Source organism: Balaenoptera acutorostrata, chromosome 4, assembly GCF_949987535.1.
Source record: "Balaenoptera acutorostrata chromosome 4, mBalAcu1.1, whole genome shotgun sequence".
NCBI classification, from domain to species: domain Eukaryota; kingdom Metazoa; phylum Chordata; class Mammalia; order Artiodactyla; family Balaenopteridae; genus Balaenoptera; species Balaenoptera acutorostrata.
This window is the reverse complement of record NC_080067.1, coordinates 24,979,102-24,991,725: the sequence shown is the minus strand read 5'-3', so window position 1 is coordinate 24,991,725 and position 12,624 is coordinate 24,979,102. Positions and strand designations below refer to the sequence as shown.

Sequence of the window (12,624 nt, the reverse complement as noted above, 5' to 3'; positions counted from 1 at the left end):
AGGATGATGATTCTATTTCTGTAAATAGTGACTTCCATTTCTCCAGAGTATCACATTCTGTGATAAAGAGATAACTGAAGACTTCCATCTTGGACTAGCATGGTCAAAAAAATCTTCATGAACAAAACATGTAAGAGTGCTGGATATGTTTTTTAAAACATCCTTTAAAATCAATAAATATCTGGCAAATAGAGGAAATACTGAGAGACCAAAAATTATTAGAAGTCCTTGGTGGCTTACAGATTTGGTTTCATAAACCAAACATGGGGATCAGGAGGCAAACCTAAGTGTACACACAGGATAGGAACACTCTTGCATTGGAGAACTCCTGCATAGATCTCAGACTCCCAAATATGACTCCACCAATAGATGAAGTAAAAGAACCCAGTTTTCAGAGGAAAATGGTACCAAATTTTGCCTATCTCAATCTTGTCTCTAAAGGAAGGGGGAAATTAAGGCTCTTCTGCGAATTTCACACTGAGGGCATGGAAGTACACGTTTGGTACCGAGATAATCCTTTTTTTTTTCTTTTTACTGGAGTATAATTGTTTTACAATGTTGTGTTAGTTTCTACTGTACAATGAAGTGAATCAGCTATATGTGTACCTATATCCCCTCCCTCTTGGACCTCCCTCCCACACCCCCATCCCACACATCTAGGTCGTCACAGAGCACCAAACTGAGCTTCCTGTGCTTTATAGCATGTTCCCGCTAGCTAGCTATTTTAAGCATGGTAGTGTATATATGTCTATCTTAATCTCCCAATTCGTCCCACCCTCCCCTTCCCGACCTGTGTTCACATGTCCGTTCTCTATGTCTACATCTCTATTCCTGCCCTGCAAAGAGGTTCATCTGTACCATTTTTCTAGATGCCACATATATGCGTTAATATACGATATTTGTTGTTCTCTTTCTGGCTTACTTCACTCTGTATGACAGACTCTAGGTCCATCCACATCTCTACAAATGACCCAATTTTGTTCCTTTTTATGGTTTACCAGAAGCTCATTCCCCTCAGGAATGAGGGTCTTGGTCACTTGACCAGGTAAGCCACTTAGACCAACGGAGGTACAAATCAAGGGTGGCCCTCATGGTATCTTGGTCTAGAACTCACTCTGTATGAATAAAAAAGAGGGAAGTAAGAAAAGGAGGAGAAAAAGAAGAAGGAAAAGTGAAGGGAAGGAAAGGAGAGGTAAAGGATGGCAATAGCCGGGAGGGACAAAAGATAGAGACAGACTAAGAACTGAGTGCAAAGGCTTCCCTCCCTGATGCTTCTGGGAACTTCCCAAAGCAACCCAAGTCCTCTCTGAGAGAATACCCCTTATCCCTAGGCCTCAAAGTCCTCTCAAAAAATAAAGTTCCAGCAAGCATAACCTCACAATCCAAAGCAGGGACTTAGGTAACAACCCAACGTAAATGAGAGACAGCTGAATGAAAAAAATAGTAAAATCAACTCCTCAAACAATGAAGATATTCACCAGATCCATACTATTTTAAAGGTATATAAATTATTCAGCAAAATAAAAGGAGGACAAAAGAAGCCTAAGGTAAAAGAAACTGTCATAAATTACATAACTGCTTTTTAAAATTTAATTAAAATGAACATCCAGAGCTATGCTATATAAACATTTTAAAAGGAATATAATTTATGCATTTAAACAGATTAGAAACAGCTGAAGAGTTAGAGAAACTACCTATAATTTATCGTAGAAGGGCATAGACACAAAAATAATAAAGAGAGAATAAGAGTTATCAGAGGAAAAGAAGTTCTAACATATGACTAGTGAAGTTTCAGAGGGCAGAAGTAGAGAAAATGAAATGGAGGGCAATATTTGAAGAGATTCATAATAAACGAGAACACTCATAATTGATGGGAAAAAAATCATTCATTTATTCAATATATATCTTTGAGTGTCCACTACATAGCTGAGAGTGTTCCAAAATTGGGAATATATCAAAAGGCAAAACAGTTAAAAATCACTGCCATCATGAACTTGTACTCTGGTGAAGAGAAATACAGAGGGTAAGCAAGATAAATAAAGAAAATGAAAACCATGTTAAACACTCAAAAGTGCTAAAGATTAAGGGGAGGTGGAGGGTTAGAGATTACCATTTCAGATGGTGTGCTCAGGGAAAGCCTCAGAGATGGTACCTTTTGAGTCATGGTCTGAAAGAAGTGAAGAACCATGCAGATAGATGGGTAGCAGAAGAACAATTGCAAAATCTGTGAGTATGTCTGTCAATTTCTAGGAAAAGCACAGAGACCAGACAGCTGTAACAGAAGGAGCAAGGGGGAGAGTAATAGGAGGTGCAGTCTGATGTAATGGAGGTGGGATGTCCAGATTATAAAGAGCCCTGTAGGCCCATATAAAAACATGGGCTTTGACCCTGAGTGAAACTGGATATGTTTGAGCAGAGGAGTGACATGATCTGACTTATGGTTTAACAGAACCACTCTAGCTATTGCGTGGAGACTAGCCTGAAAAGAGACAAAGAAGAGAGGGGAGGAGACCACTTAGGAGGTTTCTATGGTAATTTACTAAAGGGATGAAGGTGGAAGCAGGAGGGATGGTAAGAAGTGCTATGGTCCAGGATATCTAGATGGAATGGATGTGAAAGAAAGACTTTCAAGGACAATTCCAAGTTTTTGGCCTGAGCAACAAGAAGAAACTGCCAATTACTGTGATGGGGAACACTTTGAAAGGATTGGGTTTAGGGAAATATGGGGAGTTCAAATTTGGACCTGAACTTTGTACTGCCTATTATTAGATTGACTTATATAAAGTTGATAATATTCAACCATTCTGACCTACAAAAATGAAAACTCTGTATGGTTCAACTTAACAGATATCCAGGAGAAAATGCTGACAAAGCTTTTGGATGCTCATGAGAAAGGTACAGAAGGTTGATAGAAAATAATAACGTCAACATTAGTGTCCCAAGATATTCCAGTGTTCAGAATGAGGAGCAAACAACCAAGGAAACTGTGAAGGAGAAGCCAGAGACAGACAGGGAGAGTGTGAGATCTTGGATGCCAAGGGGGAAAATATTTAAAGGAGAGAGAGACTGACTGTGTCATATGATGTCCATGAAGACTGAGAATTAATCCCTGGATTTCATAATGTGGAGATCATTGGTGACCTAATAAGAGTGCTTACAGATGACTAGCATAGACAGAAGTCGGGTTGGAGTGGTTTCAAGAGTTAGTGGGAGGAGGGAAATTAGAGAGTGCTGGTATAGTTGACTAATACAACAGTTTTGGTATATAAGAAAGTAGGAAATTGATGTAGAAATTGGAGGAGAAAGTCATGTCAAGAAAGTATTTGTTTAAGATGGAAGAGTTTACATCTCAATTATATATTGAAGATACTGATTCAGTAGAGGCAGCTAAAATGTGATGATGCTGGACAGAGATGGGAAAATTGCTAGAGTGATGTTCTTGAAGGGGCAAAATGAGATGAGATCACTTGCACCAATGCAGGGAGTGGCCTTTGCTAGGTTTCCACATATCCAGCAATCCCATTCCTGGGCATATAGCCAGATGAAACTATAATTCAAAAAGATGCACGCAACCCTATGTTCATAGCAGCACTATTCACAGTAGCCAAGACACAGAAACAACCTAAATGTCCATCAACAGCTGAATGGATAAAGAAGATGTGGTACATATATACAGTGGAATACTACTCAGCCATAAAAAAGAATGAAATAATGCCATTGGCAGCAACATGGATGCAACAAGAGATTATCATACTAAGTGAAGTCAGAAAGAGAAATAAATACCATATGATATCACTTATATGTGGAATCTAAAATATGACACAAATGAACTTATCTATGAAACAGAAAAAGAATTGTGGACATAGAGAACAGACTGGTGGTTGCCAAGAGGGAGGGGGTTGGGAAGGTTGGGGTTAGCAGATGTAAGCTTTTATATACAGGATGGATAAACAACAAGGTCCTACTGTATAGCACACAGAACTATATTCAATATCCTATGATACACCAGAATGGAAAGGAATATTTTTTAAAAAGAATGTATATATATGTATAACTGAGTCACTTTCTGTACAGCAGTAATTAACAAAACATTGTAAATCAACTCTCCTTCAATAAAATTTTTACAAAAAAATTTCTTTAATGATCCTCATATTTTATTATGCAACTTGAATACATATCACTGTTTTCCCGATTTCATTCCACGTATTCTTCACACATGCTATTCTTGGGATATTTTAAAGCATAACTAGATATCATATTTTTAAAATCTGTGAACACTCCCGTATGCATCTCTAACAGATAAGAAATATTTTTAATAATGTCTTGCCTTTATCACATTATAACAATAATTTCATGATATTTTATTATACCTAGTCTATAATTAAATTTCTCTGGTGATCTGTAAAAATGCCTTAGAGTTGCTTCTTTTTTGAATCAAGATCCTAACAAGATCTACATGTTACATTTGGTTGTTATGTCCCTTAACTCTCTTTTTTTTTTTTAAACATCTTTATTGGAGGATAATTGCTTTACAATGGTGTGTTAGTTTCTGCTTTATAACAAAGTGAATCAGTTATACATATACATATGTTCCCATATCTCTTCCCTCTTGCATCTCCCTCCCTCCCACCCTCCCTATCCCACCCCTCTAGGTGGTCACAAAGCACCGAGCTGATCTCCCTGTGCTATGCGGCTGCTTCCCACTAGCTATCTATTTTACATTTGGTAGTGTATATATGTCCATGACACTCTCTCACCCTGTCACATCTTACCCCTCCCCCTCCCCATATCCTCAAGTCCATTCTCTAGTAGGTCTGTGTCTTTATTCCTGTCTTGCCACTAGGTTCTTCATGACCTTTTTTTTTTTCCCTTAGATTCCATATATATGTGTTAGCATACGGTATTTGTTTTTCTCTTTCTGACTTACTTCACTCTGTATGACAGACTCTAACTCCATCCACCTCACTACAAATACCTCCATTTCATTTCTTTTTATGCATGAGTAATATTCCATTGTATATATGTGCCACATCTTCTTTATCCATTCATCTGATGATGGACACTTAGGTTGCTTCCATGTCCTGGCTATTGTAAACAGAGCTGCAATGAACATTTTGGTACATGACTCTTTTTGAATTATGGTTTTCTCAGGGTATACGCCCAGTAGTGGGATTGCTGGGTCGTATGGTAGTTCTGTTTTTAGTTTTTTAAGGAACCTCCATACTGTTCTCCATAGTGGCTGTATCAATTTACATTCCCACCAACAGTGCAAGAGGGTTCCCTTTTCTCCACACCCTCTCCAGCATTTATTGTTTCTAGATTTTTTGATGATGGCCATTCTGACTGGTGTGAGATGATACCTCATTGTAGTTTTGATTTGCATTTCTCTAATGATTAATGATGTTGAGCATTCTTTCATGTGTCTGTTGGCAATCTGTATATCGTCTTTGGAGAAATGTCTATTTAGGTCTTCTGCCTATTTTTGGATTGGGTTGTTTGTTTTTTTGTTATTGAGCTGCATGAGCTGCTTGTAAATCTTGGAGATTAATCCTTTGTCAGTTGCTTCATTTGCAAATATTTTCTCCCATTCTGAGGGTTGTCTTTTGGTCTTGTTTATGGTTTCCTTTGCTGTGCAAAAGCTTTTAAGTTTCATTAGGTCCCATTTGTTTATTTGTGTTTTTATTTCCATTTCTCTAGGAGCTGGGTCAAAAAGGATCTTGCTGTGATGTATGTCATAGAGTGTTCTGCCTATGTTTTCCTCTAAGAGTTTGATAGTGTCTGGCCTTACACTTAGGTCTTTAATCCATTTTGAGTTTATTTTTGTGTATGGTGTAAGGGAGTGTTCTAATTTCATTAACACAACATTGTAAATCAACTCTCCTTCAATAAAATTTTTACAAAATTTTTTTTAAATAAAGGACTAAGCTAGGAAGGTAGGAAGTGATTCTCTGAAAATTAATGTTTGAAATTGTGATTATGGTAGGGGTCATAATTTGGAGTAATTGTTACCAAACCAAGTTTGCCCAATGTGCAGCAAGCCAAATGCTGAGAGGCCGAGATTTGCAGCAGAGAAGGGGGTTATTCACGAGGCAGCCAAGCAAGGAAATGGGAGAACAAATCTCAAATCCGCTTCCCTGAAGGTGAGGGGCTCAGGATATTTATGGGATAAAGAAGTAGGGTGACCTGAGGCATGGGGAGCATGGGGAAAGGTGATTGAAAATAAGAAAAAGGTGAGTTAACCATCATTCTGTGTGGGCACAACTCTCTACCTTCCTCTTCATTGCATGCATGTTCAGAAAATGGTGGTGTAAGCATACCCTGAGAGTGGAATTTTTGGCCCTCTGACATCAAAAGGTCACTGAGTGAACACTCATGCATGCCCAGCTTGAGGGCCAAGCAGTCCCGATCAGCCTTAAAATGCTCAAGTTTGAACTAGACAATAACTGACTCCAAGTTTCTGAAAAACAACTTGAGCAAACACATCTACACTCCTATGTCAGAGCTATTATCTATAGGTGTGGTGAAGGGGTCCTGTAACATTGTTTAGACTATGTAACACTTGGAGGATATGCAAGTTTTTGTTTAAAAAAAAGTGAGCTTGATCAGTGAAGGTAGGTTACAATTTATTATTTAGTAAGCAAAGTTTAGTTTAATGGATGTAACTGATAACTATCATCAGTTTCATGACAAAGTCTAGAGTATGAGTCGGTGAGATAGGAGGAAGGACAAAACTGTTGAAGGGGAAGAGAACCAAGAGTCTGAGATTTGGGGGCGGTGGCAGGGAATCCACAAGAATATTAAAATCACCACCAATTACAATAGAGGTGCAATGGGTGAGAATAACAGGGAATCAAGTGCTAAAGTCTTCAAAGACTGTGGTAGAGACATTTGCTACACATACATTTCATAAAGGACTGGTACGCAGTATGCCTGAACCTCATTTTTTTATTGAAGTATAGTTGACTTACAATATTGTATTAGTTTCAGGTGTACAGCAAAGTGATCCAGGGTTTGGTCAGATTATACTTCATTATAGGTTATTACAAGATATTGAATATAATTCCCTTTGCTATTCAGTATATCCTTGTTTCTTATCTATTTCATGTATAGTAGCTTGTGTCTGTTAATCCCATACTCCTAATTTGTCCCTCCTCTTCCCTCTCCCCTTTGGTAACCACAAGTTTGTTTTCTATGTCTGTGAGTCTGTCTCTGTTTTGTATATAGTTTCATTTGTATTCTTTTTAGATTCCATATAAGTGATATCATATAGTAGTTGCCTTTCTCTGACTTACTTCTCTAAATATAATATTCTCTAGGTCCATCCATGTTGCTGCAAATGGAAATATCTCATTCGTTTGTTTTTAAGGCTGAGTAATATTCCATTGTATACATACACCACTTCTTCTTAAGCCAATTGTCTGTTGATGGACACTTAGGTTGTTTCCATGTCTTGGCTATTGTAAGTAGTGTTGCTATGAACATTGAGGTGTGTGTATCATTTCAAATTAGAGTTTTAATTTTTTCTGGATATATACCCAGGAATGGAATTTCTGGATCATATAGTAGTTCTGTTTTTAGTTTTTTAAAAAGGAAGCTCCATGCTGTTTTCTTTGGCTGCCCAATTTACATTCCCACCAACAGTGTAGGAGGGTTCCCTTTTCTCCACACCCTCTCCAGCATTTAATATTTGTAGACTTTTTAATGATGGCCATTCTGACTGGTGTCAAGTGATGCCTCGTGTTTTTGATTTGCATTTTTCTAATAATTAGTGATGTTCAGCATCTTTTCATGTGCCCATTGGCCATCTGTATGTCTTCTTTGGAAAAATGTCTATTTAGATCTTCTGCCCGGTTTTTGATAGGTTTGTTTGTCTTTTCAATATTGTGTTGTATGAGCTGTTTGTATATTTTGGATATTAACACCTTGTTGGTCACATCATTTGCAAATATTTTCTCCCATTCCATAGGCTGTCTTTTCATTTTGCTGATGGTTTCTTTTGCTGTGCAAAAGCTTTTAAGTTTGATTAGGTCCCATTTGTTTATTTTTGCTTTTATTTCTTTTGACTAGAGAGACGAAACTAAGAAAATATTGCTACAATTTATGTCAGAGAATTTTTGCCTATATTCTCTTCTAGGAGTTTTATGGTGTCATGTCTTATATTTAGGTCTTTAAACTATTTTGAGTTTATTTTTGTATGTGGTGTGACAGAGTGTTCTAATTTCATTGATTTACATGTAGTTGCCCAGCTTTCCTAACACCACTTGTTGAAGAGACTATCTTTTCTTCATTGCATATTCTTGCCTCCTTTGCAAGAGGAGGAAAGAACAGATTAATTGACAGTAGGTGCATAGATTTATTTCTGTGCTCTCTATTCTGTTCCATTGATCTATTTGTCTATTTTTGTGCCAATACCATGCTGTTTTGATTACTGTAGCTTTGTAGTATTGTCTGAAGTCTGGAAGGGTTATGCCTCCAGGTTTGTTCTTTTTCCTCAGGATTCCTTTGGCAATTCTTGGCCTTTTGTGGTTCCATATAAATTTTAGGGTTATTTGTTCTAGTTCTGTGAAAAATGTCATGGGTATTTTGATAGGGATTGTCTTAAATCTGTAGTTTGCTTTGGGTAGGATGGCCATTTTAACAATATTAATCCTTCCAATCCAAGAGCATGGACTATCTTTCCATTTGTTTGAATCATGTTCAATTGCTTTTATCTATGTTTTATAGTTTTCAGCATATAAGTCTTCCACCTCCTTGGTTAAGTTTGTTTCTAGTTATTTTTGTTGACATGATTTTAAATGGGATTTTTTTTTCACTCTCTGATATTTCATTATTTGTGTAAAGAAATGCAACAGATTTCTGTATATTAATCTTGTATCCTGCTGCATTTCTGAATGCATTTATTAGTTTTAATAGTTTCTGTGTGGAATCTTTAGAGTTCTCTACATACAGTATCATGTCATCTGCAAATAGTGACAGTTTTACCTCTTCCCTTCCAGTTTGGATATCTTTTATTTCTTTTTCTTGTCTGATTATGGATATGACTTCCAATAGTATGTTGAATAGAAGTGGTAAAAGAGGGCATCCTTGGCATGTTCCTGGATTTAGGGGGATGGCTTTCAGCTTTTAACCATTGAGTATTATGTTGGCTGTGAGTTTGTTGTAAATTGCTTTTATTGTTGAGATGTGTTCCCTCTGTACCCACTTTGGTGAGAGTTTTTATCATGAATGAATGTTGAATTTTGTCAAATGCTTTTTCTGCATCTGTTAAGATGATCATGTGGATTTTTATCTTTCCATTTGTTAAAGTGGTGTATCACATTGATTGATTTGTGTGTGTGTTGAATCATCCTTTCAACCCTAGAATTAATCTACCTTGATCATGGTGTATGATCTTTTTTATGTATTGTTTGACTCAGTTTGCTAATATTTTCTTGAGGATTTCTGCATCTATATTCATCAAAGGTAATGACCTGTAATTTACTTTTTTTTGGTATTGTCTTTGGTTTTCATATCAGGGTGATGTTGGCTGCATAGAATGAATTTGGGAGTGTTCCATTCTCTTCAGTTTTTTGGAATAGTTTGAGAAATATAGGTATAAGTTCTTCTTTGTATGTTTGGTAGAATTCTCCAGTGAAGCCATCCAGTCCTGGACTTTTGTCTGAAGGGAGTTTTTAAATTACAGATTCTACTTTACTTCTAGTGATCGGTCTGTTCAAATTATCTGTTTCTTCTTGAATCAGTTTTGGCAGGCTGTATGTTTCTAGAAACTTGTCCATTTCTTCTAGGTTGTTCAATTTGTTGTCATATAACTGTTGATTGTGTTCTCTTATGACTTTTTGTACTTCTGTGGTATCAGTTGTTATTTCTCCTGTACCATTTCTTTTTTTATATAGTTTAATGTATTTTAATAGCAAACTTACAGGAACAGCACAGAAGACAGACAACATTAAAAACATGTACTTGCATATAGGACAACTCAGAAAAGTATAGTGAATGGATGGAATCTACTGTATGATAAAAATGCTACAAACACCATTTAGTTGCAGTCAATAAGAAATTTGCTTGTTTTAGAAAAAAATCCAAATGCTGGCATTGTCCAGAAAAATTTAACAGGTTTATTTATAATTGTTATAAAGTTGAACTGCTGAAACTTGTTCACTGAAACATTTTGACTTGCATTAATGCTTTATGTCCCTGCATTTATATTAAAAATTTACACAGAAACGAAAATGGAAAAACTGCCAATACCTGATTTCTGTCCCCCATTTTTCCACCTGCAATCATATACTTAGGTACCTTTTGACCCCACGGGGGAAAAAATAAATTTAACGTTCAGAACTACCAATAACAGGAAGAGAATTTTTTTTTTTTAAAGAATGAAAGGTTTCCCATCATAGTGGATTCTTAAGCACGTTCTCCACGTATGTGGTATGCTAGCTGGATGCCTTTTGGCATAATTGTTACACATTTGGCATGGATAGCACACAGGTTCGTGTCTTCAAAAAGGCCAACCAGATAGGCCTCACTTGCCTCCTGCAAAGCACCAATAGCTGCACTCTGGAAGCGCAGATCTGTTTTGAAGTCCTGAGCAATTTCCCACACCAGACGCTGGAAGGGAAGTTTGCAAATCAGAAGTTCAGTGGACTTCTGATAACGTCTAATTTCACGGAGTGCCACGGTACCAGGCCTGTAACAATGAGGTTTCTTTAGAGGGCGCACTCTTGCGAGCGGCTTTTGTAGCCAGTTGCTTCCTCGGTGCTTTACCACCGGTTGATTTGCGGGCAGTCTGCTTTGTACGAGCCATGGTATAGAGACCTCCTTACTTAACCCCCTTCTCCTTCGGCTGGAGCTCAGCGAGCTAGAGGAAGCACTGGCGTCGGAGAGCGACAGTGGCGCGGTGGTGGCAGCGAACACAATTCCCTGTATCATTTCTTATTTTGTTTATTTGGTTCCTCTTCCTTTTCCTCTTGGTGAGTTTGTCTATAGGTTAGTCGATTTTTTTTTCCCGAAAAACAGCTCTTGGTTTTATTGATTTCTTCTATTGTTTTTTTTAATCTCTATTTTATTTATTTCCTCTCTGACCTTTATTTTTTCCTTCCTTCTGCTGACTTTGGGTTTTGTTTGTTCTTTTTCTAATTATTTTACGTGGTAGGTTACACTGTTTGATGTTTTTCATTTTTCTTGAGGAAGGCCTGTATTGCTATGAACCTCTCTCTTAGAACAGCTTTTACTGGATTCCACAAACTTTGTAAGGTTGTGTTTTCATTTTTGTTTGTCTCGAGGTATTTTCTGATTTCTCTGATTTCATTGTTGACCCACTGGTTTTTTAGTAGCATGTTGTTTAGTCTCCATGTGTTCGTTTCTTTTCCCATTTTTCTTATGTGGTTGATTTCTAGTTTCATACTGTTGTGATCAGAAAAGATGCTTGAAATAATTTCTATCCTCTTAAATTTGTTGAGGCTTGATTTGTGACCTCATATGTGGTCTATACTAGAGAACATGCCATGCGCTCTTGAAAAGAATGTGTATTCTGTTTTGGTGGGGTTTATTTTTGGCACGTTTTATATTATACCATAGATTTCATATGTTGCTTTCTTTCTTTTTTTTTCCATTTGTCTGATTGGGTGATTTCCATTATTCTATCTTCCAGATCACTTATTTGTTCTTCTGTGGCATTTAGTCTGCTATTCATCACTTCTAGATAGGTTTTTATCTCGGAAATTAAATTGTCTAGTTTTTACAGGTTCCTCTTTATAGTTTCTAGTTCCATGTTACAGTGATCTGTATTTATATTGATAATCTTTCTTCATTCATTTAGGGTTTTTTAACATGTTTATTGGAGTATAATTGCTTTACAATGTTGTATTCGTTTCTGCTATATAACAAAGTGAATCAGTTATATGTATACATATATCCCTATATCCCCTCCCTCTTGCATCTCCCTCCCATCCTCCCTATCCCACCCCTCTAGGTGATCACAAAGCACTGAGCTGATCTCCCTATGCGATGCAGCTGCTTCCACACTTACATTTGGTAGTGTATATATGTCAATGCTACTCTCTCACTTCGTCCCAGCTTACCCTTCCCCCTCCCCATGTCCTCAAGTCTTTTACACTATAAAACTCTTAGAGGAAAACATAGGAAGAACACACTTTGACATAAATCACAGCAAGATCCTTTTTGACCTACCTCCTAGAGAAATGGAAATTTAAAAATTTAGTATTTTTTTATTACCTTATTTTTGAACTTGGGGTCTAGGAGATTGGTGAGGTCTGTTTCATTATTGTTCTTTCAGGAGATTTCTCTTGTTCTTTCAATTGGGACTATTTCCTCTGCCTTTTCATTTTAATTAACTTTCTCTATCTCTATGAATTTAGGAGAAACAGTTATCCACTGTGGTCTTGAAGGGGTGTTTTTATGTGGGAGTGTCCCTGTAGAGACTGTGTGTGTCCAGTGGTTTTGGTGCAAGGGCTACTTTTGTTATAGATGCCAGCCACGTATCTCCTCATGGTGTGCTGAACCTTATCCCCTTGATAGGATATGTGGTTGGTGTTGTAGTATCTAGAGCCTATGATGGATATGAGGCAGGGTTTCCTCTCTGTTTCCTGGCTGTCACCACCCTGT

The 12,624-nt window shown here is 37.2% G+C and overlaps 1 pseudogene; it reads right to left on the bottom strand.

Annotated features, from left to right (window-relative positions):
* Positions 1-10,404: 10,404 nt before the first annotated feature.
* LOC103002255 (histone H3.3A-like) lies at positions 10,405-10,889 on the bottom strand (annotated as a pseudogene).
* Positions 10,890-12,624: the final 1,735 nt, after the last annotated feature.